The sequence below is a fragment of the Calidris pugnax genome, unplaced genomic scaffold (assembly GCF_001431845.1).
Source record: "Calidris pugnax isolate Ruff unplaced genomic scaffold, ASM143184v1 scaffold102, whole genome shotgun sequence".
Lineage (NCBI taxonomy): Eukaryota > Metazoa > Chordata > Aves > Charadriiformes > Scolopacidae > Calidris > Calidris pugnax.
The window spans coordinates 3015618-3041989 of record NW_015090846.1 but is presented as its reverse complement, the minus strand read 5'-3'; the positions used below and the strand labels follow the sequence as shown (position 1 = coordinate 3041989).

General features: G+C 55.5%; 1 protein-coding gene across 1 annotated transcript in view; it reads right to left on the bottom strand.

The window, feature by feature from the left end:
• The window catches only part of RXRA (retinoid X receptor alpha), an 80585-nt gene extending 65252 nt beyond the window's left edge, over positions 1–15333 (bottom strand). The window contains exon 1 of the mRNA XM_014942777.1: positions 15293–15333. The gene's annotated coding sequence lies outside the window, so the exon portion shown is untranslated. The remainder of the gene's footprint in view (positions 1–15292) is intronic.
• Positions 15334–26372: the final 11039 nt, after the last annotated feature.

The window sequence follows — 26372 nt, the reverse complement described above, 5'->3', positions numbered from 1 at the left end:
CCCCTTTCCCCTCTCTCTTCCTCACCGGCGCAAGCCGCCCCCGTCCCCGGCCCGGCCGAAAACCCGAGGCCCCATCCATCACCCCCGCGTGTCACCCCCTGCCCTCGCCACCCAGCCCAGGCACTCCCCCTCTCCCCGGCATCTGCGAGCAAAAGAAAACTTCCTCTGGCTTCCTCGCCTCCGTGACCCACTGACGAGAAAGCCATTAATTAATAAGGGGCAGTGCTGATCCAGGCTCCTCGGCCGGCCGGCCTTTGGTGGGGGGGGGGCTGGTGAGAGCCCCCTCCTCCCCATCCCAGGGCCCTGTAGCCAAAATAAACGGCAGGCAGAAGGCAGGCGTCCCCCTCCTCCTGCCGCCACCCCCCCCTCCCTGCACGCCATCCTCTGGGGAGGTTCAAAAGTTCAAGATTTTCACATTTCCCTAACGTTATTTCAGGAAATTGCTGGAGAAAGGAAAGACGGCGCTGCCGAAAAAGCAATCCACGTGTGGATATAATAACACACACAATCCAGAGGCAGGACTCGGTGTGCGCCAGGCGTGGTTCGGAAGGAGCCCCATCCCCACCCTGCCTTCTATTTTTTTGGCTCGGGAGCCTTCTTGAACACCACTGACCTTCTCAGTTATTCCTAACGCAACGCCGAGAGCAAAGCCTGGAAGCAAAATGGCCCTTGAGGTGGCAGATGCCAGGAGGTGCCACTATGAGGACCACGGGAGCCACCAATGCTCGGAGAACCAGCACTTACCCAGCCATAGGGGCTGGTTTGGTGGTGATGCTGCCAAGTGGGTTCAAAGCATCACCAAGAGCATCACCCAGCACCAGCCCAGCACCACAAGTACCTGTGTCCCGGGTCCACGGTCCCCAAGGAATTACAGCTTGGCCTCAAATATGCTCAGGGCTCCCTGCAAACACTGTCACCAGCTCTGATGTGCTGTTGGGTTCCTTTCTTCCTTCTCCTCAAAAGCCTTCAAGTTTCACGTTTGCACAAACCTCCAACACGGCTCAAAAGCGACTGAGTCACACCAGGGCTTTTCATGGAACCCCGGTTAAGCTACAGCCCTTGCTGAAGGTTCATGGGAAAGGTTCGTAAAACTACTGAAACTCTTGGCAAACCTGAATTTGGGGTTATAATGAAATACGAAACTTGACGACTTTCATGTGGTTTGGGGTTTTTGTTGCAAAACATTTGGTGTAGCAGCTTGGGGCGAGAGCACGGCAACCCGGTACACGACAGCGTGTCTAGAGGAGCAAGGAATTCAAGATACACCCCGGCAGCGTTTGGCTGGCAAATGATTAACCCTTATTGGAAGCCATCTCATTAGTGCAGGGGCTGGACCCGTGCCACCGCATGCTTGGGGACATGGGGCAGAGCTCTCGGCACTGGCAAGGACCCAAGGCAGGAAGATTGCCTTCCACCCTCGCGGCGGGGTGGTGATGGAGCTGTGGTCACGGCTCTGCTGGCACCCATGGACACGCCGTACCACACCGAGATGCGCCCCAGGGGATGGGGTTGGTTTGCTCTGGGTTTGTTTTTTTAACTCTGCTGAGTTCTTGGGGCGTTTGGAGTTGGAGCTTGTGCTTTGGGTCCTCTTTGGGACGTGCTGTGGTTTCACCATCCTGCAGCGTTGTATAGAGATGGCTTGAAGCTCGGTAAGATCTTACCTACACCATAAGGTCAACCAAGGTGGGGGGAGGAAGAGCAAGCTTGCCCACACCAGCACCATTATTTCCAGTTGGAAATCGGTGATGAAGTGATGAAGATAACACCTTGAAAATGAGCAGCATAAGCATCCCAGATTATCGATTTCCTCAAAGGAATGTGATTCTCCCTGATGAGCTCTTCCCAGGTATCCATCACCCTCAGCCTCCATTAACCCCCTGCACTTGCTCTCCGAAATCAAGCTCTCCTCAAGATCTGGAGGGTGACTTGCCGTGACAGAAAGTGGCTGGCACATCTAAGGAGGCTTCTGAAGACAAGGGTCTTCTGAAGTCTGGGTACATCCAAAGATGGCACACTGGCCAAACAAACACCAATGGCAGTGAAAAAAGTGCCCGCATCCCCGGTCCCACTGTGACAAAGCACGAATGGGTCCTCCTGCGCTCCCAGGACCTGCTGGCATCACCTTGATGGGGAAGAACTGTCACCACAGGCAGGGAAGAACCATGATTTGTGTTTTCATACCCATCCTTCAGGCTCTGCACAGCGCCCATGGCTTGGAGGGAGTGGGGACAGTGAGGGGACGGGGCCAGGCTGGTGACATTGCCCCTGAGAAACCTCATTCAAAAAGAGAGGGGGACGCCCAGTCCAGGCACCCAGAGGTCAACCGGAATCCAGGACATTTGGAAGGCCGATTAAGGAAGTTTATATTAATTATAGAAATGTGCTAATACCCTGGGAAAGCCACCAACCCTGAAACGTTGTGCAAACACGGCACTGCTCTTCCAAAGCCATTGTCCCCTCCGCACGCCGGCACCCAGCACCTCTCAGCCCCAACTGCACCCCAGCATCTCTCCATCTCTGCCAAATCTCAGCCCCCTCACTCCCACTTCCACCTTTTTACATCCCTGGGCCATATTTTCCCCCCTTCCCTTATACATTTTAAAGCTGCCCATTTTAAAGCGCTGCTGCAAACCCCCAAGACGTCCCAGGAACGAGGTGACACCGGGGACAAGAAGCAGCACTGGGATGTTGGGTCACTTTCTGAACACGGCCCAGGCTTGGAAGGGATTAAACTCATTCATATCTAAACGATAAATAATAATAATAATGTCATTTTCGCAGTGCAGTTCTTTCAATATGGGCTGATTAATGTATTTGTAACGAGCGACGGTAAAGATTTTCAAGCCATCTAATTAGAGGGCCGTTTCCTTTCCAGACATGCCCGACTCCCTTTGGAAAAGGAAACGTGGCCTCCAACGCCACCTCGGTGCTGTGGAAAGGCTGCCCCGTGTCCCGAAGATTAATCAAATGCTCAGCTTCCCCGAGGGCACTGTTTGCAATCCCCGACCTCCCGTATCCCGGAGCCGAAGGAGCATCCAGCCGGCATCGCTCGGCTCCAAAAGGCACCAAAAATCCCAGGGAATTGTCGTTCTCCAGAGCCATCCTGGCTTCCCGCGGCACCAACGAAGGTGCCAGGGGAGTCAAACGTGATGGGGAGGAGAAAGGGACAGTGCCACCTCGCAGGGGTCCGTGGAGGGATGCGTGCGTGGGGGCAGCTCATCCCATACATCACGGCGCCCACCGCCCGTGTTGATGGACTTTTCCGTTCATGTCTGGCATTCCCAGAAAACACTAACTTCATTATTGATTTGTGCTCGTTTGTCATTTTTATAACCTGGCCAGCACTTCTCCTGAAGGCCATGACTAATTCCACTTCCCCAGGCTGGAAGGGGAGAGAGCCTTTTAACTCTTTCAGGACAGGCTCTGACGACTCGCTCCCCGCTGGTGGGACACGGGCAGGACCCCCGGGGTCGGGCAAGACCAGGCTGAGGAGCCTTGACGAGGGTCCATCAGGGCTGCAGTGTGCTTTGAGCATCCTCTCATTCCTCCCTCAACCCCAAATGGCTGGAACAGAAAGGCAGATGGTCCTGAGTGGGGCTGAGTGATGCTCACTGCTGGCGGGAGAGAGGTTGGGGGGAAAAATGGACTTTCCACCCATTACTCTTACCCAAAACCATCGGTTTGGAGGTGAGCTGCACCCCCACACAGCCCACCCATGGTGCAAATCTAAGGTTTGCCTGCCAGCACCGGTGAGCATCCAACCTCTGACATGCACCCACGGGGTCGGCAAACCAAGCCAGCTGTGTGTCCATCCACCACCCTGGGGGTCACAGGGACTTCCCTGGCCCTCCTGGCCAGCAGACCCCATGACAGCATGCCCTGACTTTTTGTAGGGGCAGCAAAGCCCCCAAGAAACCAATGCCAAGGAGAGGAGACACCCGATGGCTGCATCTCCCAGCAAGCCCCTGGTCCCTGGTTCCAGGCACTTCCCAGCAAAGAGTCAGGATCGAGCTCCCAGAGGAGACGGTCCATTGAGTTAAATGCAGCATATGCTGCTTCCGAGGGGTGGGATACGGGGAGCACCAAACACGACATCTGCAATTATGGAAAGCCAGATAAAGAAAATCAAATCTCATGCTTCAGGGCATGGGCTGACGAGCACAAGGGTCAGGAAGGAATTTCTCTCCCCTCACACAGCAGTGCACAATTGGGTCAGTGCATTACCGGGTGGCACAAGTCCTTGATTGTTTTTCCCTCCCCTAGTCGAAGCTCTGCGACCTCCCCGCTGTCAGAAGAGCTGTATCTGAGGCAGCAATGGCTCAACCTGGTGTGGCAGAGCTGATGCTTCTCCTTATCCCCCACCTTGCCAAAGATCAGCATCCCTAGTCCCAGCTGAAACACCTCATGAGGACCTCACTCAAAGCCACTCCTTCTGCCTCGCTGAAGGTCTGCAGCGCTGCCTGCCCCTTCTAAGCCTTAATTACTTCTACTACAACCGTCTAAATTATAATAAAAACTCCTCTGAGTAAGGACCTTTTCCTCCCCTGCGTTTGCAAAGCCCTGCGTACACCTCTGGCACTATTTCACTGAATTTCACTGAATTTTTAGAGTTGGAAGGGACCATAGAGATCATCTAGTCCAACTCCCCTGCTGAAGCAGGATTGCCTAGAGCTTGTCAGAGCATGTTACTCAGGAGCATCCAGGTGGGTCTTGAAAATCTCCAGAGAAGGGGACTCCACACCCTCCCTGGGCAGCCTCTGCCAGGGCTCTGCCACCCTCACCGTGAAGAAGTTTTTCCTCATATTTGAGTGGAACCTCTTATGTTCCAACTTGTGCCCGTTGCCCCTCGTCCTCTCACTGGGAACCACTGAAAAGAGTCTGGCTCCATCCTCCTTCAACCCACCCTTGAGATACCTGTCAGCATTAATAAGGTCTCCCCTCAGCCTTCTCTTCTCCAGACTAGAGTCCCAGCTCTCTCACTCTTTCTTCATAAGGGAGATGCTCCAATCCTTGAATCATCTTTGTTGCCCTTCGCTGGACTCTTTCCAGCAGTTCCCTGTCCCTCTTGAACTGGGGAGCCCAGAACTGGACGCGGTATTATTATTATTATTTGAATAATAAGCAGCAGTAATAAAAGACTTGCAACATTGGCTTAGGAAATAACTGCCCTGGAAAATCACAGAATCTTCACGGTTGGAAGGGACCTTTTGAGATCCTCGAGGAAAAGGGGCCGAATAGAGAGAAGTGAGCAAAGAGCAGCGATGGTTTTGTCGAGAGCGGTCGGGAGGCGTTTGTGGTAACGGCGGTTGCTCTCACTCTACGCCACGTCCAGCATCCTTTCTCTTCCTTGAGCAACTTCCCTCTGCTAAAACTTGCTCGGCCTGGGAGGATCTAACCACAGGGAAGAGGCTTGAGTTTCAAACTAAAACAAAGCCAGCAAACAAACGCAGAGATGGCCCGTAACACGTGTCTATCTGCACTCGACCCTTGCTAAGCCGGGCTTTGCCAAACCACACGCTTCCCAATCCGAACAAACAGTTATTGGCCTTTTCCTGCTGCCAAGCAGCGAGTTACCAGGAATTCTACGTCACCTGGGGTGGCATTTTTGAATGAGCTCTGCGTCAGTCTTATTCCGTGCCTGCTGCAGTCAGCAGCTTTCCATCGACCCCCCGAGACCACACTTTGCAAATCCTATCAAATAGGGTTGATTAGGTTTTCTTATCAAACAAGAGCTATGATTAGTGCAATCTGAAGGATGAAATTAATTAATGTTGACTATCACCTGATGACACAAACGCACCAACTCTGTTCACTGCAACCGTCTACCTACAGAATTTGGGGGGGCCTATAGCCCCATAGGTGTCACAGCCAGCCAGGCAGGCTGGGCCAAGGCATCCCTGCCCTCCAGCACCCAGGAACCCAGTGGTGACCCCATCACACGCATCAGGAGCCCGAGCCCCTTGGCCAGCATCACCCTTCTGACCCTGCTACCTCGCCATCAAGCTAATTTTGGAGTTTAGTGCAAGACGAGTTGTCCCAGAAAGGTGTAAATCAGCTGGGAGCAACCATTGGGTGGGTGTCAGGCTCCAAATCCCAGCTCTCTCCAGCAAACCTGGGAGCCGTGCACCATCCTGGCACCTCCGTGGGGCAGTGAGTCACGTCTGGGCGGCCTCTGGGATCCCAGACCCCTGGGGTTGCCAGGGGAAAAGGTGGAATCAAAGGTATGAAAATGCACTTGAGTTGGAATTGGCGTGCCCAGACTTGGCCCCTTACAACCCAGCAGCTGAGCCAGGCAAAGAAAGCAGGCACGGGACGGTTGGGATGGGGCAAGGGGAGTTTCAGCATTGCAAACACGCTGCAGACAAGTGGGAGAATAATCTTTGGGGGAATGTTTGGAGGAGCCTGTGGTGGCTTGCTTGGGAAAAAGGAAAAAAAAAAAAAAAAAAAGGAGGAACAGAAACAAAAGAAAGCAAAAAGGAAGAAAGAAGCAGCTCTGGAAGCGGCTGGGTGCTGTGGTCAGGCACCGCCGGGGCTGCGTGTGGCTGCATCTCTCAGCAGCACGAAGAGCCCGTCCTCCCCGCCGTGCTGGTGGGGCTGGACGTGGTGGCCAAGACTTGGAAAACAAAACCAAAGGCAGGTCTGGATGAAGCCAGGAGCCGAGCGGCGGGGATCACTGCAGAAGGACAGCGGGAGGATGAGGATGGTCCTGCCAGGGGGGATGGCACACAGCGATGGGGAGAGGAAGGGGCTGTGCTGGGGCATCTGGGCTGCACTTTGAGCCGGTTCCTGTCCTTAGCATCATTTTGTGTGTAGTATTTTAGTTGCCTGCGTGCCTCAGTTTCCCCCAGCAGGTGATGGAGATGTGAAGCATCGCCTGCCCGTGTCCACCTCCCCATCCCTTCACTCAGCAAAGCTGCTGCCATGCCCAAAAGCACCGAAACACAGTGCTCCCACCAAGCCAGGCAGCTGCGGCCACCACACTGAGATCCTCTCCTTCAGCAAACATAGAATCGTCTAGGTTGGAAGAGACCCTTAGGATCATCAAGTCCAATCATCTACCCTACTCTACAAGGTCATCCCCTACACCATGTCCCTCAGCACTGCATCTAAACGGCCCTTAAACACAGCCAGGGATGGTGACTCCACCACTTCCCTGGGCAGCCTGTTCCAATGCCCTATCACTCTTTCGGTGAAAAATTCCTTCCTAATGTTCAATCTAAACCTCCCCTGTTGGAGCTTGAAGCCGTTCCCTCTCGTTCTGGCACTAATTACCTGTGAGAAGAGACCAGCACCAACCTCTCTACAGTGTCCTTTCACGAAGTTGTAGAGAGTGATGAGGTCTCCCCTCAGCCTCCTCTTCCTCATACTAAACAGTCCCAGCTCCTTCAATTGCTCTTCGTAAGATTTATTCTCCAGCCCCCTCACCGGCTTCGTTGCCCTCCTCTGCACCCGCTCCAGCACCTCGATATCTCTCTTGGATTGAGGTGCCCAAAACTGGACACAACACTCGAGGTGTGGCCTCACCAGTGCTGAGTACAGGGGCACAATCACCTCCCTACTTCTGCTGGTCACACTATTTTTGATACAAGCCAGCAAACATCCCTCTTGCGTGGCCACCGTTGTCCCAGAGCTCAGGCCACAGCAGAGAGGAGGACACAGCCCCTTCCCCTCGGGCTGGCGGAGCAGCTCGGAGCGAGCTGGGAACAACATTGGCCGTGCTGGGAACAAAGCACTGGTTTTATCATGATCACTGGGAGAGCTGGGAGGGGAGTTTCTTTTTTAAGTAGAAGGGCTTGGGGGGGTTGTTGTTTTGGGGTTTTTATTTTTGTGGGTTTGCTCTTTCCCTTGTTAACCAAAAATGTCAACAAAACAAAGACTGTTCCCAGAAAAAGGACTTAAACAGATGAATTAATCTCATGTTTGGGGGGAAGGGGGGAAATAACAATGGAAATTCTCAAAAGATCCCATGTCAATAGCTTTTTTTTTAAAAAACAAGTTTTGTATTGAAACAAATTCGTGTTTCTGCCCCTTTGCAGTGACATGAAACTCTCTGCAAAGGCTGAAATCAAACCAAACTGTTCCAAGTGGTCCTTTCTGGGTCTCTTGTCTGTGTGATGCTCCTGACTTAGAGATGTTTCCAAGCCCCAGGGTCCCTGAGGAGAAAACCATTCCCAGGTCCAAGTGAACAACAACTGCCTCCAAAACCTACTCTTGACGTAGGGACACCAGAAGGTGACCCTGGATTACTGAGCTCCAAAAGATCTAAAAAATCCCCCAAAAGAGAAGGAAGAACCACAGGCTGAGCCGTGAGTCAGGGCTGCCCCATTGCAAAGAGGTGTCCAGGGGCAGCCTGGGAGGGTTTGGCTCCGCAGCCCCAACTGGCACGGGAGAAATGGTGTTTTCCTTCACTCCTGGCCACCTCTCCTCCTCCATCCCTGGGTTCCTCCTCCATCCCTGGGTTCCTGCTCCATCCTTAGGATCTGCCATTTGCCACGAGCGCTGACTCAATCTGCTTCAAATTACCATAACAATGCTGGGCCCCAAGTGGACATGTAAAGTGTCTCAAATTTATTGTAATTTTAAGCCATCCCTAAAACTGCACAGACATTGCTGGAATATTTCCTCCTCCTTTAAGACCCTCCGATGACTCCACAAACCAGCGAGAGGGACACGAGGACGGGGCGGGAGAAGGAGATGACTGGAACCAGCTGCCTTTGCAACGGGGCTTTGCTGGCCGTGCTGGGGCATGGGAAGGGAGCAGCGGGGCTCCCCGAGGTGATGCTGAGACAGGGGCAATGTCCCCTGGGACACACAGTGACGGATGGGGCCGAGGGGCTGCCAAACCCACACTCCAGCCTCTCCAGGGAGGGAAAAAGCACAGGGCAGAAGAGCTTTTGCTGAGGACAGGACCTACCAGAACAGCAGCTCTGTGCTGCCCAGCAGCTTCTTGCACGGAGGTGGTTTTTCCCAGTGCAGCATCTGGGATGCTCCAGGGCAGTTGTGCCAGCCGGGAGGCATTCCCACTGCCACCTGCACCACCCTTCATCCCTGTCAGTATCCCTGCCTTCATCCCTGCCTGCATCCCTGCCTCCATCCCTCCCTAAGCCTCTGCCTGGAGTCAGCGTAATGTTGTCACACAAATTGCACCTGTGAAACTGTTACAAGAATTAATTGATCATATAAGTACAGTAATTGGAACTTGCAAAGCATAGATAATTACCTTTTATTAGTTCCTGTAGATAATCCATTATGCACTGATTAGGCCTAAGTAAGGATCTTATAGTCCTAGTTTGATTAATGGCAGATTATGGATATTAAGCTCAAACAGGAATAGATAACTTACTATTTTCTTTCTTGCCTTAGGAGGACGTCACCCTATGAGTGATGGTCAGAAGTTTTCAAGGTGCCTGATTTGACCAGAGGGAAAGTCAGGCACATCCACAATTCCCACCTGACCCGACCACAGTCCCTCTCCCTCGGCGGGTACCAGCTCCCAATGCTTCCCAGCAGCTCGAGAGACCCCAGCTCAAATCTCAGCCACTCACTCAGCAACTAACAGCCAGGTGCCACGTGAGGCCTGACCACCTCCAAACCTGTTTTTACCTGTCTTTTCAACCCAAAGCAGCGAAACCTCTCCCAAGCATCTCACTCCCCAGCTTGGATGCTCTCCTTTCCATGAACGCTCAGACCACGTATTTATTTTCCACGATTCTCTGCCAGATACAGAATATATGTAGGTATTTTGCACCTGCAATCGCTTGGAAGGACTGTCCCTGCGTAAAAGCCACCGTGTCCCCCATGAGAGGGGGGATCCTGGGGATCCCTCCCTGTAGCAGCCAGGTTCTGCTCCCACCACCATCACTCTCACGCCCTGTTTGCAGAGCGAGGAGCACGGGATCAGGATGGGGGCCACCGGACAAAATCTGCCTGCAGGCTACAGGAGGCTTTATTTAAGAGGAATAAATAAAAAATAAGGCTGTGATTATCTCAGGCCACTCTCCAGCTGCCACCCAGAGACAGAATGGGAGGGCCAGAGCTTGGGGGGGGTGGGGGTGGAATTTTCAAGTGAATAAACAAAACGGAGCGGATTTGACATGCCGAGGCACAGGGACAGATTCCTCCTTTCTTCCTGGCCAGATAACCCCGTTATCGGCCCGGCAGAGAGGATGAGGAAGGAGAGGAGGAAGGGAGGAAAACAGCAAATATGGCCAAGGGGTTGGGGGGCGGGAAACACCCAGCAGAAAAGCTTTTTGGAGGGAGCACAGGAGCGAGGGGGCTGCATTCAGCACCACCCTATTCATCCCCCCCTCCCCCCTCGACTGCCAGGGATGAATGAGATTTACTGCCCCTTAATATAAAGCCCTTTCTGTAGTTTATAAACAACGTTGCCGCTTAGTGGGAGGTTGGACATTTTAGTTCATTAAGCGGCAAATAATCTCTGTCTCTTTTTATTTTTAAGTTTATTTACACGTAGGGTTAGGTTTTTTTATCCCATTCCTCCTCCTCCTCCTACCACCCCCCCCCAGCCAGCAGAAGCAGAGTGAATGTGCACACACTGAAACACTGAGCTCACTCCTCCGATGGCCTTTCGCCAAGCCACTAAAATAATCCTGTTTATGTATCAAAAACGGTCCTTACAGTAAGAAGAAATTTATTTCTGCCTGAAAACCAGGCGTGGGTGAACGGGGTGTCGGAGCAGCGCTGCAGGGGCACAGAGGAAGGCTCAGCAGCCGTCCTGGGCACCAAGGATTGAGTCCTGGGGGAAAGCCAGAGACACCAGCAGTGACCCCCCAAGTCCCAGCGTGGGACACGGCAGGGACAGGGCTGCCAGCAGCGTTGGAGACCCCAGAGCGTGGCACATGGAGATGCCCAGTGGGAACACAAACCAGACCACTTGCCTTGGTTTAGAGAAGAAGACCTTTTCCTTGGCACTACCCTGCACATCAGCCTAGAAATGCCACCCGACAGCCTTTGCTTGTGCCCAGAGACGCAGGGCAAAACCTGCCAGCAAACTCCTCTGGTCACCGAGGAGAACCTGCACATCAGGCAGGATGCTGCCAGCTGCTGACACCCACTGTTCTTCCAGGCTATGGATGGCTGAGCTCTCCCTTCCCTAAATACACCCCGGGGCTGGGATGACACCATGGAACAGCCAGAAGCCTTGGCTGAGGCGCCATGGTCCCCTCTCCACCTCCAGACCACGCGAGGCTGGGATGGAACAAGGGCATCTGGGATGGTTGATGCCCAATTTAGTCTCCAGCAGCCCATAAAGATGCTGTGATGGGTCTTTTGCAAGAGGATGTGAACTCCCTTCTCAGCCTGGGTCATGGACACCCTCCTGAATCACAGCATTAGGAAGAAATTCTCTCCTATGAGGGTGGTGAGAGCTTGGCCCAGGTTGCCCAGAGAAGCTGTGGCTGCCCCATCCCTGGAGGGGTTCAAGGCCAGGCTGGATGGGGCTTGGAGCAACCTGGTCTGGTGGGAGGTGTCCCTGCCCAGGACAGGGGGTTGGAAATAGATGATCTTTAAGGTCCCTTCCAACTCTAACTATTCTAGGACTCTGTAAGGTGCCTTCCAACCCAAACCATTCTAGGACTCTGAGATGATTCCACCGTGGTGCTGATCCCGCATCCTTCCCCGCTTCCTCCGTCTGGGCTGAACCCCGCCGTGACTCAGCCCCGGCTCCGCCGCGGTTCCCCGGTGGGCAGGAGAAATCCCTCCTCGTGTTATCTAGATCCTAAAGCACTTGAGCAGACGGCGAATGTGCAAGCCATTATATCATTCACTCACTATCAAAAGCTCACACAGTGGCACTTAATTACAGCCCCGGAAGCGCAGGCTTCCTTAATAAATCAAAGAAATAAAGTCAGGGATGATGCACTGAACAGAGGGGGTGGGGTGGGGGGAATAAAGAGCTTACAGTTTCCCACTGTGTGTCCCCTTTAGATAACAGATGCTCTCTCCTTAACCTCTCACTTCATCAGATCAGCTCCAGCTGTGTTTGGATCAAGTGCGCAGCCTGGCCCTTGTCCAGCCCTGCCTGCTTCCCCGCTCCGGTGCCAGCTCCATCCCTCCGGCTCCGGGGCTGGCTGCGCAGGGGGTGGCAGGGAGGAGGGGAGCCCCCCCTCTCCCCCCCCAGAGCCAGGCCTCTTCCATTCAGCACATTTTACTCTCTTCCCGCATCCAACAACCCAAACCCCTTCATCAAAGCATCTCTGGGACTCTCACAGAAGGGTCCCGTCAGCACCCTGAGCCTGTCCCTGGCCGGGCTCCAGCCTGGGAGCTGGTGGTGTCACCAGAGGGATGCTCAGGGGATGCTTTCCCTTACAAACCCCGCCAGCATCCCACGCCGCCATCGACAGCCCGGAGACAACACTGTTAGTAAACAGCTTCCAAAGGCTGTGCTGATAGCTCCACGTCGGCTCGGCCATAAATCACAGGAGAAGCCCCCCCCCTGCCCCGGGGGGACACCCTCTGCTCCCTGCCTCGGCGCACACCACCCACCTCCCTGTTTATTTCTAAGTGTCACCTCCTCCCTCCCGCTGGCGCGCAGCCCGTCGCAGGAACGCCGTGACGAACGGGGCTGCAACAGCATCACATGGAGATCCCTCCCTGCAGAGCCCCAGGGATGAGCATCCTCCCCACGTCCGGAGCTGCTGTACCCCCACCCAGCACCCCCAGGCTCCGGGATGAATCCCCACGGGAGGGCAAGTAGTGATGGAGGGGCTTGGCAGAGCCCGGGTCCTCTTACCCGCCTGCAAACGTGTCTCGCAGCCCAAAGACCTCAGCAGAGATAAAACCTTTGAGAAATCCCCCCCGCTCCTAATCCCCCTCAATAGCACAAAAATAATGGAGCGTTATCTCATCAGGCCTTAGCCCAGTAATTACCCAGGGGATGGCTTAATAAGGAAGGGACACCCACCTGCCAAATACAGCCTAAGCCTGTCTCCTGTCCAGTTACACAACACCAGGCTGGGCACGGCGGCGTGTCCATCCTTCAGCCCCCTGGGACCAGCCCAGGGAGGGCAACGGGGGCAGGAGCAGCCCTGTCCCCAAACCGGGAGGTCTGGGGGAGCCCAGATGCCCCCAGCTCCCGAGTCCTTCCCCAGACCAGGGGCTGTCACTGCCCCAAACATCCATCCCGGACCCATTCACAAGGCAGCAAGCCCTGCCGGCAGGAAAAAAAAACCGTCTGCCCCCAGACTCTGTGAAGTGGCCCCAAAATCTCAGCGGGCGCCGTCCCCTCGCCAGCTCGGCTGATGCCGTGCCACCTCCTGCCCGCACCCCACATCCTTCCTGCCAGCCCTCCCCGGGCACAGCACCATCCTCCAGCAGTGACACCCAGAGAGCTGGGAGGGAGGAAGGCTTGGAGATGGGAGATGGGCTTTAAACCCCATCCCAGCAGCCGGACCTGAGGGTGGCGGGGGGATGTTTCCAGCCCATCCCGCAGGACAGACATCTCCTCGCCGTAATGGCCCAAATCACGAGCAGCATCAGCAAATCTTAGCCAGGGCTCGGAGCTGGACCACGTGCCCCGCTGGGTGAACGGAGCTGGAGCGTGAAAAGCGAGCCGGTGGGAGGAGAGGGCTTGGGTTACAGCTCGGAGCAGCCGCCGCGGGGACGGAGCGGGCTCCCACAGCTCCTGGCTGCTCCCCGGGCAGCGATATCTCCAGATCTTTTACAAATAAATATCATTGCTCATTATCTCGGCATTAAAGTTACATGCTGGGCGAGATGGGTACTGAGCTTTCTCTCGCTAATCTAAAACGGATGCCAGCGTTTCTATTATTAATCTGGTAGGTTCACGGGCTCCCTCCCCCTCTTCAGGCTCTGCCACCGTCACCCCCTGTCCCCACGGGAGGAGAGGGGATGGTGGAGCAGCAGGACAGACCCTCTGTGCTTGCTCACACGTGGCCTGAGTGAGCTATGCTGCTCCTGAGGGGGGGTAAAACCTCCTCCAACGCCGGGGCTGGGCATTTCCTGAGGTTTGATTTCGCTGAACCCATTTCCACGTGCCACCGCAGCAAAAATGAGTGAGCGGTGCTGGGGCAGAGATGGTTCCTCCTTCCATGACAGCACAGGACACGAGGACCCATGAAGCCAGGAGCATCTCAGGGGGGTTCATGTCAAGCCTTCAGCTCAAAAAGTCCAGTCCCTCCACACCAGCTAAGTGAGAGCTACCACCCCCAGGGAAAGTCTGTGTAAGAAACCTCCCTGCATGACCAAAACCAAGACCAAACCTCCTCAGTGCTTGTGTCTGCCCCAAACTAGAGCTGCTCAGGAGCATCCCGCTGTCCCCAGTGTCCCCATGTGCTGCAAGGACCTGTGCCTTGCAAGGAACCGAGTGGGTTTGACTCCCACACCCTGCCATACCCCGGGCTCCTGCTCTGAGCTCCTGTGGGGCAGAGACAGGCACTGCCCTGCTGTCCACACACACCAGCATCTCCAGCAGCCTCTTCCTCCAAAGCCAGGAGTCACTGAGTCACGGGGAGAGAGCTCCACAGCTCGTCCTCTCACTCCCTGCAGCCGGAGGAACCATGGGCACCATTTGCAATACGGGGCCCAGCATCATCACCAGCAGCTTCAGGGCAGGGATGGATGCCAGGGCCACCAGCCCACCCTGGGGTAAACGCAGTGCTTCCCACAGCCCAGCAGCAATCCATGCCATGTCTCATCTCCTCTGGGCTTTAATGGAGATGATGGGTATCACACTTAGATGTCAGCTTGCTCAGGGGAAGAGGAGAGCGGTGGAAGAGCCAAGCACCAAGGGTGAGACGAGCCCACCATGGAGCAGGGACAGTTTAGGAGATCCCCAGAAGATCTGCTCGTCCCCACTGTCTATAGCACCTGTCATCCCTAATGTCCAGTCAAGCCTCATTAGATGTACATCTGATATAGAGAAAGTCTCGAAAAATCCCCAAAGCCCCAATACAGAAAGTTTCCCCTCCCCAAATCACACACAGAGGGACCAGAGGCGAAACCAAAGCAGCTTCTCCCATCTCCCCAGGAGGAGCAGGCCAGCTCTGCAGGGGGTGGATGGGGTCAGTGCCCGGGGCATCTGCCCTGTCCCCACTCCAAGCACCACGAGATCATCCACCAGAGCCACGAGACAGCGAGGTGATGGCATCCCTCAGCATCACACCTCCCATCCCAGGCCGGCTGCCCTCCCTTCCTTCTCCTTTTTAGGAGAATAATGAAACTTTAGCCTTTTTTATCATCCAGACCAGACACCAACCAGGGCGTTGCTGCATCCTCCCCGGCTCCTAACCCCCCCTGCCCCATCACACCTTACCCGTGAGAGCCCCCAGCCGTGCCACCGTAGCCCCCGCAGCACCAGGGTGCCCAGTGCCAGGCACTCGCTCGCCAAGGGGGGGGACATTTGCCTGTGTCCCCTGACGTCACGCAGCCCACGCCGGGAAACAAACGTGGATTTCAACATCCTTTGGTTCATCAGCTGCTCATTTCAACATCCCCACGGCAAAGCCTCACCAAAAAAAATAAAAAAAGCACGCCCTGTCACTCCCTCGCAATCCTTTTTTTTCTGCGAACTTTCTCAAAGGCTTTACCCAGAAGAGCGTTTGTCACCTCCAAATAAATATTTATTAACCAAATTGCAGGTGTCTAGGGCTTCCCACCTCCTCTGCCTTCAGCTGCGCTGACACCAGAGCTCTGCTCAGCGCCCAGATGTCAGCTCCAACAGCTCCAGGAGTGTTTCTGGTGCCTCCTTTGAGCCTGGCATCCAAATAACTTCTCAAATCTTCCACTAACCTCAGAGGGAACAGCTCGGTTAAGAGACATCTCGGAGCAAGCGGATCCAGGAGGGGGTGATGGATGAAAAAGCCATGGTGGGAGGGAGCTCTCCTCAGGCTTTTTTTTCCCCTCTGTAAAGTCGTGGGCAGTCAGAAGGGAATGCAAAGTCCAAAGAGGCTTGACCCGCTTGGCAGAGAGGATGGGGATGAAGCCATTCTCCTGCCCAGCAACGCGCTGCCCGATTCCCAACCAAAGAAAAGTAAGAGCCACCGGCAGTGACAGCTCATCCCAGAGAAAGAGAGTTTCCTCACCCTGCCTTGGTACGGGATCAAGTGATGGGTTTGCCAGCCACCGTCCCCATCAGCTCAAAAAGTCCAGTCCCTCCACACCAGCTAAGTGAGAGCTACTACCCCCAGGGAAAGTCTGTGTAAGAAACCTCCCTGCATGACCAAAACCAAGACCAAACCTCCTCAGTGCTTGTGTCTGCCCCAAACTAGAGCTGCTCAGGAGCATCCCGCTGTCCCCAGTGTCCCCATGTGCTGCAAGGACCTGTGCCTTGCAAGGAACCGAGTGGGTTTGACTCCCACACCCTGCCGTACCCCAGGGTCCTGCTCTGAGCTCCTGTGGGGCAGAGCTGGACACTGCCCTGCTGTCCACACACACCAGCATCTCCAGCAGCCTCTTCCTCCAAAGCCAGGAGTCACTGAGTCACGGGGAGAGAGCTCCACAGCTCGTCCTCTCACTCCCTGCAGCCGGAGGAACCATGGGCACCATTTGCAATACGGGGCCCAGCATCATCACCAGCAGCTTCAGGGCAGGGATGGATGCCAGGGCCACCAGCCCACCCTGGGGTAAACGCAGTGCTTCCCACAGCCCAGCAGCAATCCATGCCATGTCTCATCTCCTCTGGGCTTTAATGGAGATGATGGGTATCACACTTAGATGTCAGCTTGCTCAGGGGAAGAGGAGAGCGGTGGAAGAGCCAAGCACCAAGGGTGAGACGAGCCCACCATGGAGCAGGGACAGTTTAGGAGATCCCCAGAAGATCTGCTCGTCCCCACTGTCTATAGCACCTGTCATCCCTAATGTCCAGTCAAGCCTCATTAGATGTACATCTGATATAGAGAAAGTCTCGAAAAATCCCCAAAGCCCCAATACAGAAAGTTTCCCCTCCCCAAATCACACACAGAGGGACCAGAGGCGAAACCAAAGCAGCTTCTCCCATCTCCCCAGGAGGAGCAGGCCAGCTCTGCAGGGGGTGGATGGGGTCAGTGCCCGGGGCATCTGCCCTGTCCCCACTCCAAGCACCACGAGATCATCCACCAGAGCCACGAGACAGCGAGGTGATGGCATCCCTCAGCATCACACCTCCCATCCCAGGCCGGCTGCCCTCCCTTCCTTCTCCTTTTTAGGAGAATAATGAAACTTTAGCCTTTTTTATCATCCAGACCAGACACCAACCAGGGCGTTGCTGCATCCTCCCCGGCTCCTAACCCCCCCTGCCCCATCACACCTTACCCGTGAGAGCCCCCAGCCGTGCCACCGTAGCCCCCGCAGCACCAGGGTGCCCAGTGCCAGGCACTCGCTCGCCAAGGGGGGGGACATTTGCCTGTGTCCCCTGACGTCACGCAGCCCACGCCGGGAAACAAACGTGGATTTCAACATCCTTTGGTTCATCAGCTGCTCATTTCAACATCCCCACGGCAAAGCCTCACCAAAAAAAATAAAAAAAGCACGCCCTGTCACTCCCTCGCAATCCTTTTTTTTCTGCGAACTTTCTCAAAGGCTTTACCCAGAAGAGCGTTTGTCACCTCCAAATAAATATTTATTAACCAAATTGCAGGTGTCTAGGGCTTCCCACCTCCTCTGCCTTCAGCTGCGCTGACACCAGAGCTCTGCTCAGCGCCCAGATGTCAGCTCCAACAGCTCCAGGAGTGTTTCTGGTGCCTCCTTTGAGCCTGGCATCCAAATAACTTCTCAAATCTTCCACTAACCTCAGAGGGAACAGCTCGGTTAAGAGACATCTCGGAGCAAGCGGATCCAGGAGGGGGTGATGGATGAAAAAGCCATGGTGGGAGGGAGCTCTCCTCAGGCTTTTTTTTCCCCTCTGTAAAGTCGTGGGCAGTCAGAAGGGAATGCAAAGTCCAAAGAGGCTTGACCCGCTTGGCAGAGAGGATGGGGATGAAGCCATTCTCCTGCCCAGCAACGCGCTGCCCGATTCCCAACCAGAGAAAAGTAAGAGCCACCGGCAGTGACAGTTCATCCCAGAGCCATGGTGGGATAGACTTGAAAAATACTCTTGAAAAGAGAGTTTCCTCACCCTGCCTTGGTACGGGATCAAGTGATGGGTTTGCCAGCCACCGTCCCCATCCCATCTCACCCTGGCAACACAGAAATGAAGGGAAAAACAGAAGAAAAAAAAGAGTCCAAACCAGACCAGCTGCAGCAGGGGGCAGTTTTGACTGTGGGAATGGAAACCTTCCCAACCCACATCCCTGGGCATCCCTGTGCCCCAGCTGATGGACAACGGGAGCCACAGGAAAAGGGAAAGCAGAGACTTAGTGCTTCCCCACACTGGGGGAGATGCTTAAAGAAAGGGCATAGGAGTCCCTGTCCCCTCTGGGGACAGCCCAAAGCCACCTCCCCTCCTTTGAGGCACAAGCAAAGGGATTTAGGCACCTCGGGGATGCTGCTGAGCTCCTCTCCAGCAGAGCCTCCCACCCAGGGTGATGATAAATCCGAGATTGGGAAATACTCAGAGGCTGCCACGGACACGGGGAACGTTTTAACAGCCTGGCCTCCCCCTCTCCATCCCTTGTCACCGCTGTCACCACGGCCCCTCTCTCCCTCCCTCCCTCCCTCCCACCCTTTTCGAATTAGCAGCCATCGACCTCCTCCCCCTGCGGAGCTGACATTAATCCGGCGATGTTTGTTTAACAACAGCTCCCATTGATCTGCAGCCTGATCCCCCAAGTCAATACGGGGCTTTCGCCAGGGTCTGGAGCTCAGGATCCGGCTCCGGAGTCGCCCCGTCAAGCTAAAAACGTCTGCGCGGGCTGATAGGATCAGATGCTGTCAGTGCTGCTCTGGGACCCATTAGCTTTAATTAGCTGATGATGCTGTAGAGGCCACATAAAACAATGAAGGGGATTGATCCCTCGTGTAACACTATTGACAGTGGAGCTGCATCTGGGATCAGTTTGGTGCCGGATGCATCTGTAGGGTCTATAAAACCAAGGCCTGTTTTCTTTTTCTATTCTTTTTTTTTTTTCTTTTCTTTTCGTTTCTTTAATTTTAAAATCCCATCACGGTAGGCCTGCCAGTTTAAAAGTAAGAGGGGAAAAAAAAAAAGAAGAAAAAAAGCCAAAAGTCAACTGCAGGGAACCCTCTCTGATTCCCCGTGATGATAAGTTGGGGCACATTTAACCACTTCCACCATCCCTCCCTGCTGAAGACCCTCGTGTGTTCTGCACACGCCCATCATTAAGGCACACGAGCCTGTTTCCAGGTCACTGTCACTGCCCTAAAAACAAGACACCAGCTTTCCCCACATCCTTTGCTCCGGGGGGCACCTCAGCCCCCGAACCACTTGCTTTCCACAGAGCTCCTTCCCTCTGCACGGTGTCACCATCACACCTGCACCGAGGGATTCCCCCACAAGGAACACGGTGCAACCACAGAAGGAACCCAAAAATATCGGGATGCTGCAGGGAGGATCCCCATATTTGTCTCCCTGGCTGCCACTGTCCGGCTGAGCATCTCCATGTGCCCCCACCTGCAGTGGGGATTTCCCGAGGGATGGAGATGCCAACAGCCAAATGCCTTTATGCCCTTACCTAGGAAGAAAATCCCAGAGATACAAACCCACAGGCATTACAAGTCACGGCTTTGGCACAGGGAGCACCTCTCCAAACACCTCCCAGCAGCATCCAGGAATCACACAGGTTTCAGCCCCCAAGCTCCCCTTTTTAACCCCCAGCACCACATCCCTACCATGTCGCAGCCTGGGGATGAAGGTTTTGCCAGCCCAGAAACAGGGCCAGGAGCCAAAAACTCCCCTGAGCTGGCAGGGATTCCCTGCAAAGCAGGCAAAGAGGAGGATTTTTCATCCCATCTCCCCCCCGCTGCCTCCCAGCAGGCACCAGAGCTGAGGACCACAGCAGAGCATCCCTGCCTGCGGAGGCCAGCCCATGGCGGGGGGTCCCTGGAGACATCTCTCCCCACCACCCCCACGGCAGCTAAAAAAACTCCCCCCAAACCTCTCCGAAAAAGGGAAAGCAGATAAAACTGAGCCCCGCAGGGGGAAGGCAGCTGGAAGGGGTGGTGGAGCAGGCAGGGCAGGCAGGACCAGCAGGCAGGAGGTAGGGGGGGGGAGCACATGCCAGCCACCCGGCTCTGCCGGCTGACACCCTGGCGTAACACTTTCCAGATGTGGCCGCAGGAAGACAGAAGCAGAGCTGTTCCCTGCTGAGGAAGCTGGAAACGGTCGGAGATAATGTGGAATTCCTGAACGGGAGCCAGCGGCGGCCGGGGCCGGGGCGCAGGGACAGCCCGGGAGAGGCAGAGCGCTGGGGCCGATACAAAACTCCTCTCTCTTTGTGTGTGTGTGTGTGTGTGTGTGTGTGTGTTTTATTTCGGGAACTCTGCATGTAAAAGCCCTTAATTTATACGCTGTGTGGGTTGACGGCTGTACCCAACAAATGGAACATTTTCTCCATACCCTTGTGTGTGTGTGATAAACAGCCGCCGCGGAGAGGCAGGGGAACAGAGCCTTTTTCTTCACCGTGATAAATACGCTCCCAGCAGCTCCGAATTTCTTGGCTTGGAGATTATTATTTTTTCCTCCTGGTGGAAGGGGGAGGCCTGGGCCCCCTTGCCAGGTACTCTGCGCAGCACCGGGCAGGAGAGCGGGTCCTCTGCCTGTCTCACCTCGAGATCTCTGCCTCCCCGAGCAACACCAAAGCTGGCTCCTAAGGGAGGAGAAGAGGCTAAAAGCATCACGGAGAAGTCCCTGCCCCACACCAGGCACCCATCTGCTCCCACCCCTCTGCAGCTCCCTGGTTGGGGTGACACCCCAGAGCCAGGGTGCTATAGGAACCATCCCATGTAGGGTACCATAGGTGGCACCCCCTCACCTGCCTGTCTCTCAGCCCCTGGGATGCTCGGTGAGAAGCTGTGGGTTCTGCTGTCACACAGGTTTTGGAGAAGGTGCTGCTCCACCAAGAGATGGAGGGAGCAATGTGGAGGGTCACCACAGAAGTCCCCACACAGCACCAGAAGGTGGGTGGGGACCTGAAGAAGTGGGCACATGGTTGAGACACTGGCCCAGGTTGCCCAGAGAGGTGGGAGATGCCCCATCCCTGGAAATATTCCAGGTCAGGCTGGATGGGGTTCTGAGTAACCTGGTCTAAGGCTGGATGGGGCTCTGAGTAACCTGGTCTAATTGAAGATGCTCCTGCTCATGGTAGGGGCGGAGGGATGGAGATGCCAACAGCCAAATGCCTTTATGCCCTTACCTAGGAAGAAAATCCCAGAGATACAAACCCACAGGCATTACAAGTCACGGCTTTGGCACAGGGAGCACCTCTCCAAACACCTCCCAGCAGCATCCAGGAATCACACAGGTTTCAGCCCCCAAGCTCCCCTTTTTAACCCCCAGCACCACATCCCTACCATGTCGCAGCCTGGGGATGAAGGTTTTGCCAGCCCAGAAACAGGGCCAGGAGCCAAAAACTCCCCTGAGCTGGCAGGGATTCCCTGCAAAGCAGGCAAAGAGGAGGATTTTTCATCCCATCTCCCCCCCGCTGCCTCCCAGCAGGCACCAGAGCTGAGGACCACAGCAGAGCATCCCTGCCTGCGGAGGCCAGCCCATGGCGGGGGGTCCCTGGAGACATCTCTCCCCACCACCCCCACGGCAGCTAAAAAAACTCCCCCCAAACCTCTCCGAAAAAGGGAAAGCAGATAAAACTGAGCCCCGCAGGGGGAAGGCAGCTGGAAGGGGTGGTGGAGCAGGCAGGGCAGGCAGGACCAGCAGGCAGGAGGTAGGGGGGGGGAGCACATGCCAGCCACCCGGCTCTGCCGGCTGACACCCTGGCGTAACACTTTCCAGATGTGGCCGCAGGAAGACAGAAGCAGAGCTGTTCCCTGCTGAGGAAGCTGGAAACGGTCGGAGATAATGTGGAATTCCTGAACGGGAGCCAGCGGCGGCCGGGGCCGGGGCGCAGGGACAGCCCGGGAGAGGCAGAGCGCTGGGGCCGATACAAAACTCCTCTCTCTTTGTGTGTGTGTGTGTGTGTGTGTGTGTGTGTTTTATTTCGGGAACTCTGCATGTAAAAGCCCTTAATTTATACGCTGTGTGGGTTGACGGCTGTACCCAACAAATGGAACATTTTCTCCATACCCTTGTGTGTGTGTGATAAACAGCCGCCGCGGAGAGGCAGGGGAACAGAGCCTTTTTCTTCACCGTGATAAATACGCTCCCAGCAGCTCCGAATTTCTTGGCTTGGAGATTATTATTTTTTCCTCCTGGTGGAAGGGGGAGGCCTGGGCCCCCTTGCCAGGTACTCTGCGCAGCACCGGGCAGGAGAGCGGGTCCTCTGCCTGTCTCACCTCGAGATCTCTGCCTCCCCGAGCAACACCAAAGCTGGCTCCTAAGGGAGGAGAAGAGGCTAAAAGCATCACGGAGAAGTCCCTGCCCCACACCAGGCACCCATCTGCTCCCACCCCTCTGCAGCTCCCTGGTTGGGGTGACACCCCAGAGCCAGGGTGCTATAGGAACCATCCCATGTAGGGTACCATAGGTGGCACCCCCTCACCTGCCTGTCTCTCAGCCCCTGGGATGCTCGGTGAGAAGCTGTGGGTTCTGCTGTCACACAGGTTTTGGAGAAGGTGCTGCTCCACCAAGAGATGGAGGGAGCAATGTGGAGGGTCACCACAGAAGTCCCCACACAGCACCAGAAGGTGGGTGGGGACCTGAAGAAGTGGGCACATGGTTGAGACACTGGCCCAGGTTGCCCAGAGAGGTGGGAGATGCCCCATCCCTGGAAATATTCCAGGTCAGGCTGGATGGGGTTCTGAGTAACCTGGTCTAATTGAAGATGTTCCTGCTTATGGCAGGGGGGTTGGACTAGATGGCCTTTAAAGGTCCCTTCCGACCCAAACCATTCTATAATTCTATGACATCCCATATCCACTGGGCAAACTGGGACAATGCACCCAGTTCCTGGAGTGAGCCCAGCCTGTCCAGCTGCTCCAGCCCCACCAGCGGGGCAGTGGCCATCCCAAACCTCCCAGCAGGGACCAGCACTGGGCTCACCAGCAGCACCGAGCCACATCAGCAAGTGGCTTTATGGTCACCCAGACCAACCCAGTGACTCTCCTGCAACCATCACCCATTGCCACGCATCTATTATTCCATGGCTATAAACATCTCTATGATACCTACACACACACATCACATAACGTGGCACAGATTGTATAAATGCAGAGCTTTTCGGGGTGCCCTGTGGAAGGGGGTAAGAGTCCCCAGCACACCTTGGGAAGCCACCAGGAAGGAGCAGGGAGCATCAGCACGGCCACCGCTCCGCAGGGACCCGCAGCACGGAGCTGCTCCCACCACTGCCCAAGTTATTTGCACAGCCAAGGCCAGTTAAACTGGTGATAATGGACTCATGGCGGGTTCAAACGGATGTTTGCTGTAAGCCAAAAAAAGGACCCGACGCCAGAGATGAGGCCGAAGTCAGGAAACTTGCCTCCCAACTCAGCCATGCCCCAGGATACCAGCGCTCGCGGCAAAAAAATCTGCAGAATCACAGTTGGATTGTAAAATAAAGCCCTGGCCTGGGGGCAGGGAACAAGTTGGGGGTCCCCAGTGCCCAAAGTCAGGAAACTTGCCTCCCAACTCAGCCATGCCCCAGGATACCAGCGCTCGCGGCAAAAAAATCTGCAGAATCACAGTTGGATTGTAAAATAAAGCCCTGGCCTGGGGGCAGGGAACAAGTTGGGGGTCCCCAGTGCCCCCCAAGGTGCCCTGTTCACCAAGATGGTCACCACGCACATCCCACCGGGTGCTCTGGGATGCACCAGGTCCCCAATAGCCAAAATCTGGCTCTTTGTGCATCTGTGGCACCTGGGGACCCACCCGGGTTGTGGCAGCTCGTGTGCCCACACCAAGGTTTCTGCCGGCAGAAGGAAACTCATCCCGTTATCCCCCCGTGCCCCAGGAAGGTGCTGGTGGCACCCACTGCACGGTGACACCTGTGGCCATGACGAGCTGCTCCCTCAAGGGCCACTTGTGCCCATTCTGTGCCCAAACTCTGGCCGGTTCCTGGGGTGAAACAAACTTCAGAGAGCTGAAGCCCAGGAGGAGAAAACTGGCCTTTTATCCAAAAATCTGGGTTTTTTCCCCCCATTTCTGGCTGAGGCAAAGGAGGAGAAAACTGGCCTTTTATCCAAAAAACTGGGTTTTTTTCCCTCCATTTCTGGCTGAGGCAGGTATCTTGAAAAACCAGCATTTCCTGTGGGATTTCAACACTTTCTTTTCTCAGACGGAGCCATCTGAGAACGGCTTCCAGGACTGTCGACAGGTTTTGGAGCAGGCTCAAGAGAAGAACAACCACGAGCAAATGCCTCCATGTTGGCAGCCCATGGAAATCGGGGTACCCCAGAGGGGCTGACGGATATTCCCATTTGTAATCCAGCTGCTGGGCAGTTCAGCATCCATTGGTGAGGCAGATGGGTGTCAAATATTTCCTCAAAAAAGGGGGTGTCTCTTCAGGCAGTGCACGGGAAGGCATGAACACACCACACACCTTGGGGAGACTTCGGTGTTGCTGTTTTGCCCCTTGTTTCCTCACGGAATTGCTAACATTCCTGGAGCATCTGTGGGAATGGGATGGCTCAAGGGACCGTGAAGAGGCTGGGGCACTCTTCAGCTCAAGGGATGCTTTGGGATCCTTCCAGATGAAGAGTGGTACTCCAATCCAAAACTCCTCCAGTGACATCTGGGTGATGGCTGAGGGATGTTCTCTGAGGGAAGGGGCATTTCTGAGGCGCTCCCCCCAGGCGATGCCCATCATGGCAGAAAGTCAAGATGGAACAAGCTTAAGAAGGTAAATCCTCCCGTTGTCTCCCAAAACGTCTCCTTGGTGACCACGCAGTGGTGTGCAGTTGGTAACACCAAAACATCTCCTGGGAGCCCTTTGGAGAGTGGAGCTGGGCCAGTGGGGAGCCCCCAGGAAGGAGCCTGGGAAGAGGGAGCAGCTCCTGCTGGCCACCTGTGTCCATCCCACCCCATACAGCCAGGGACCTTCTCATTGCCACCCTCACCCTGCTCCCCATCCCCACGAGGTGCAGCAGCACCCACCGCCGAGACCTCCCCAGCTGCTCTGGAGATGCCCAACACCGATGGATTTTCCACACCAGTTACAACTTGAGTTCCTCAGGGGACTTGCCACCAGGAACAGCTGCTCCTCAGCCAGCAGCCACCCCCACAGCAGCGGTTCCTCCCCCCGCTGCCCTCTCCCGCCCTCCCCTTCTCCCCCCCTGCAATTTTCCCCCTCTGTGAGGGGCAGCGGGCAGGTGGGCGAGGGGAAGGCTAACGAGCAGCACCACCGGCAGAGGTTACCATTAATGATTTTTCCAACAGATCACACCACTCCCCTTTTAACCTCCGTTAGCGAGCCAAACTCCTTCAATTATACACCCGAGCGCACCCACCCCACCTCCCTCTGGCTCTACCCATGAAAACCCACCCCCCCCAGGGCTGCCCGAGCCCCCTGTGCCCCATGGGAACGCCGGCATCCCGGGATGTGGACCAGCAGCAAAGCTGATGCTGATGGGCATGAAGGTCAGCGGAGAGGGAAGGTCATCTCCGGCGGCGGAGCCGGTCGCCCCCGCGGGGTATCAGTGACCGACGTGTGCCCGCTCCCCCCGCGCCGGGGCATCCCTTCCATCCCTTCCCAAAGTCTGTCCCGAGGGCTGGCTGGGGCAGAGCTGTCTCCACGCACGAATAAACCTCGTAAATGCATCACTGGGGGAACACGAGGGAAAAGCAAACACGTCTGTATTCACCCTGCACAGCGCTGCCCGTGCCTCCGGGTCCCACCGCTCCCCTTCCCTCCCGCCTCCCCCTGGGGAAATTTTCACAGAATCACAGAATCTTCTAGGTCGGAAGAGACCTTAAAGATCAACTTGTCCAACCGTCAACCTCACTGACAAAAATAGACACCCGCACAACAAACAAGAAGCATCACCATCACTAAACCATATCTCCCAGCACTACATCAACCTGTCTTTTGAACACCTCCAGGGATGGTGCCTCAACCACCTCCAGCTCCCCGCGCAAGGGGAGGACCAGGGATGCTGTTTGCCCCAGCAGGGTGGGATTGGGGACGATTCAGCGCATAGGGATGCAGCCACCCTTCCAGCCAGCATCCCTTCCCAAAGTCTGTCCCGAGGGCTGGCTGGGGCAGAGCTGTCTCCACGCACGAATAAACCTCGTAAATGCATCACTGGGGGAACACGAGGGAAAAGCAAACACGTCTGTATTCACCCTGCACAGCGCTGCCCGTGCCTCCGGGTCCCACCGCTCCCCTTCCCTCCCGCTCTCCCACCTCCCCCCC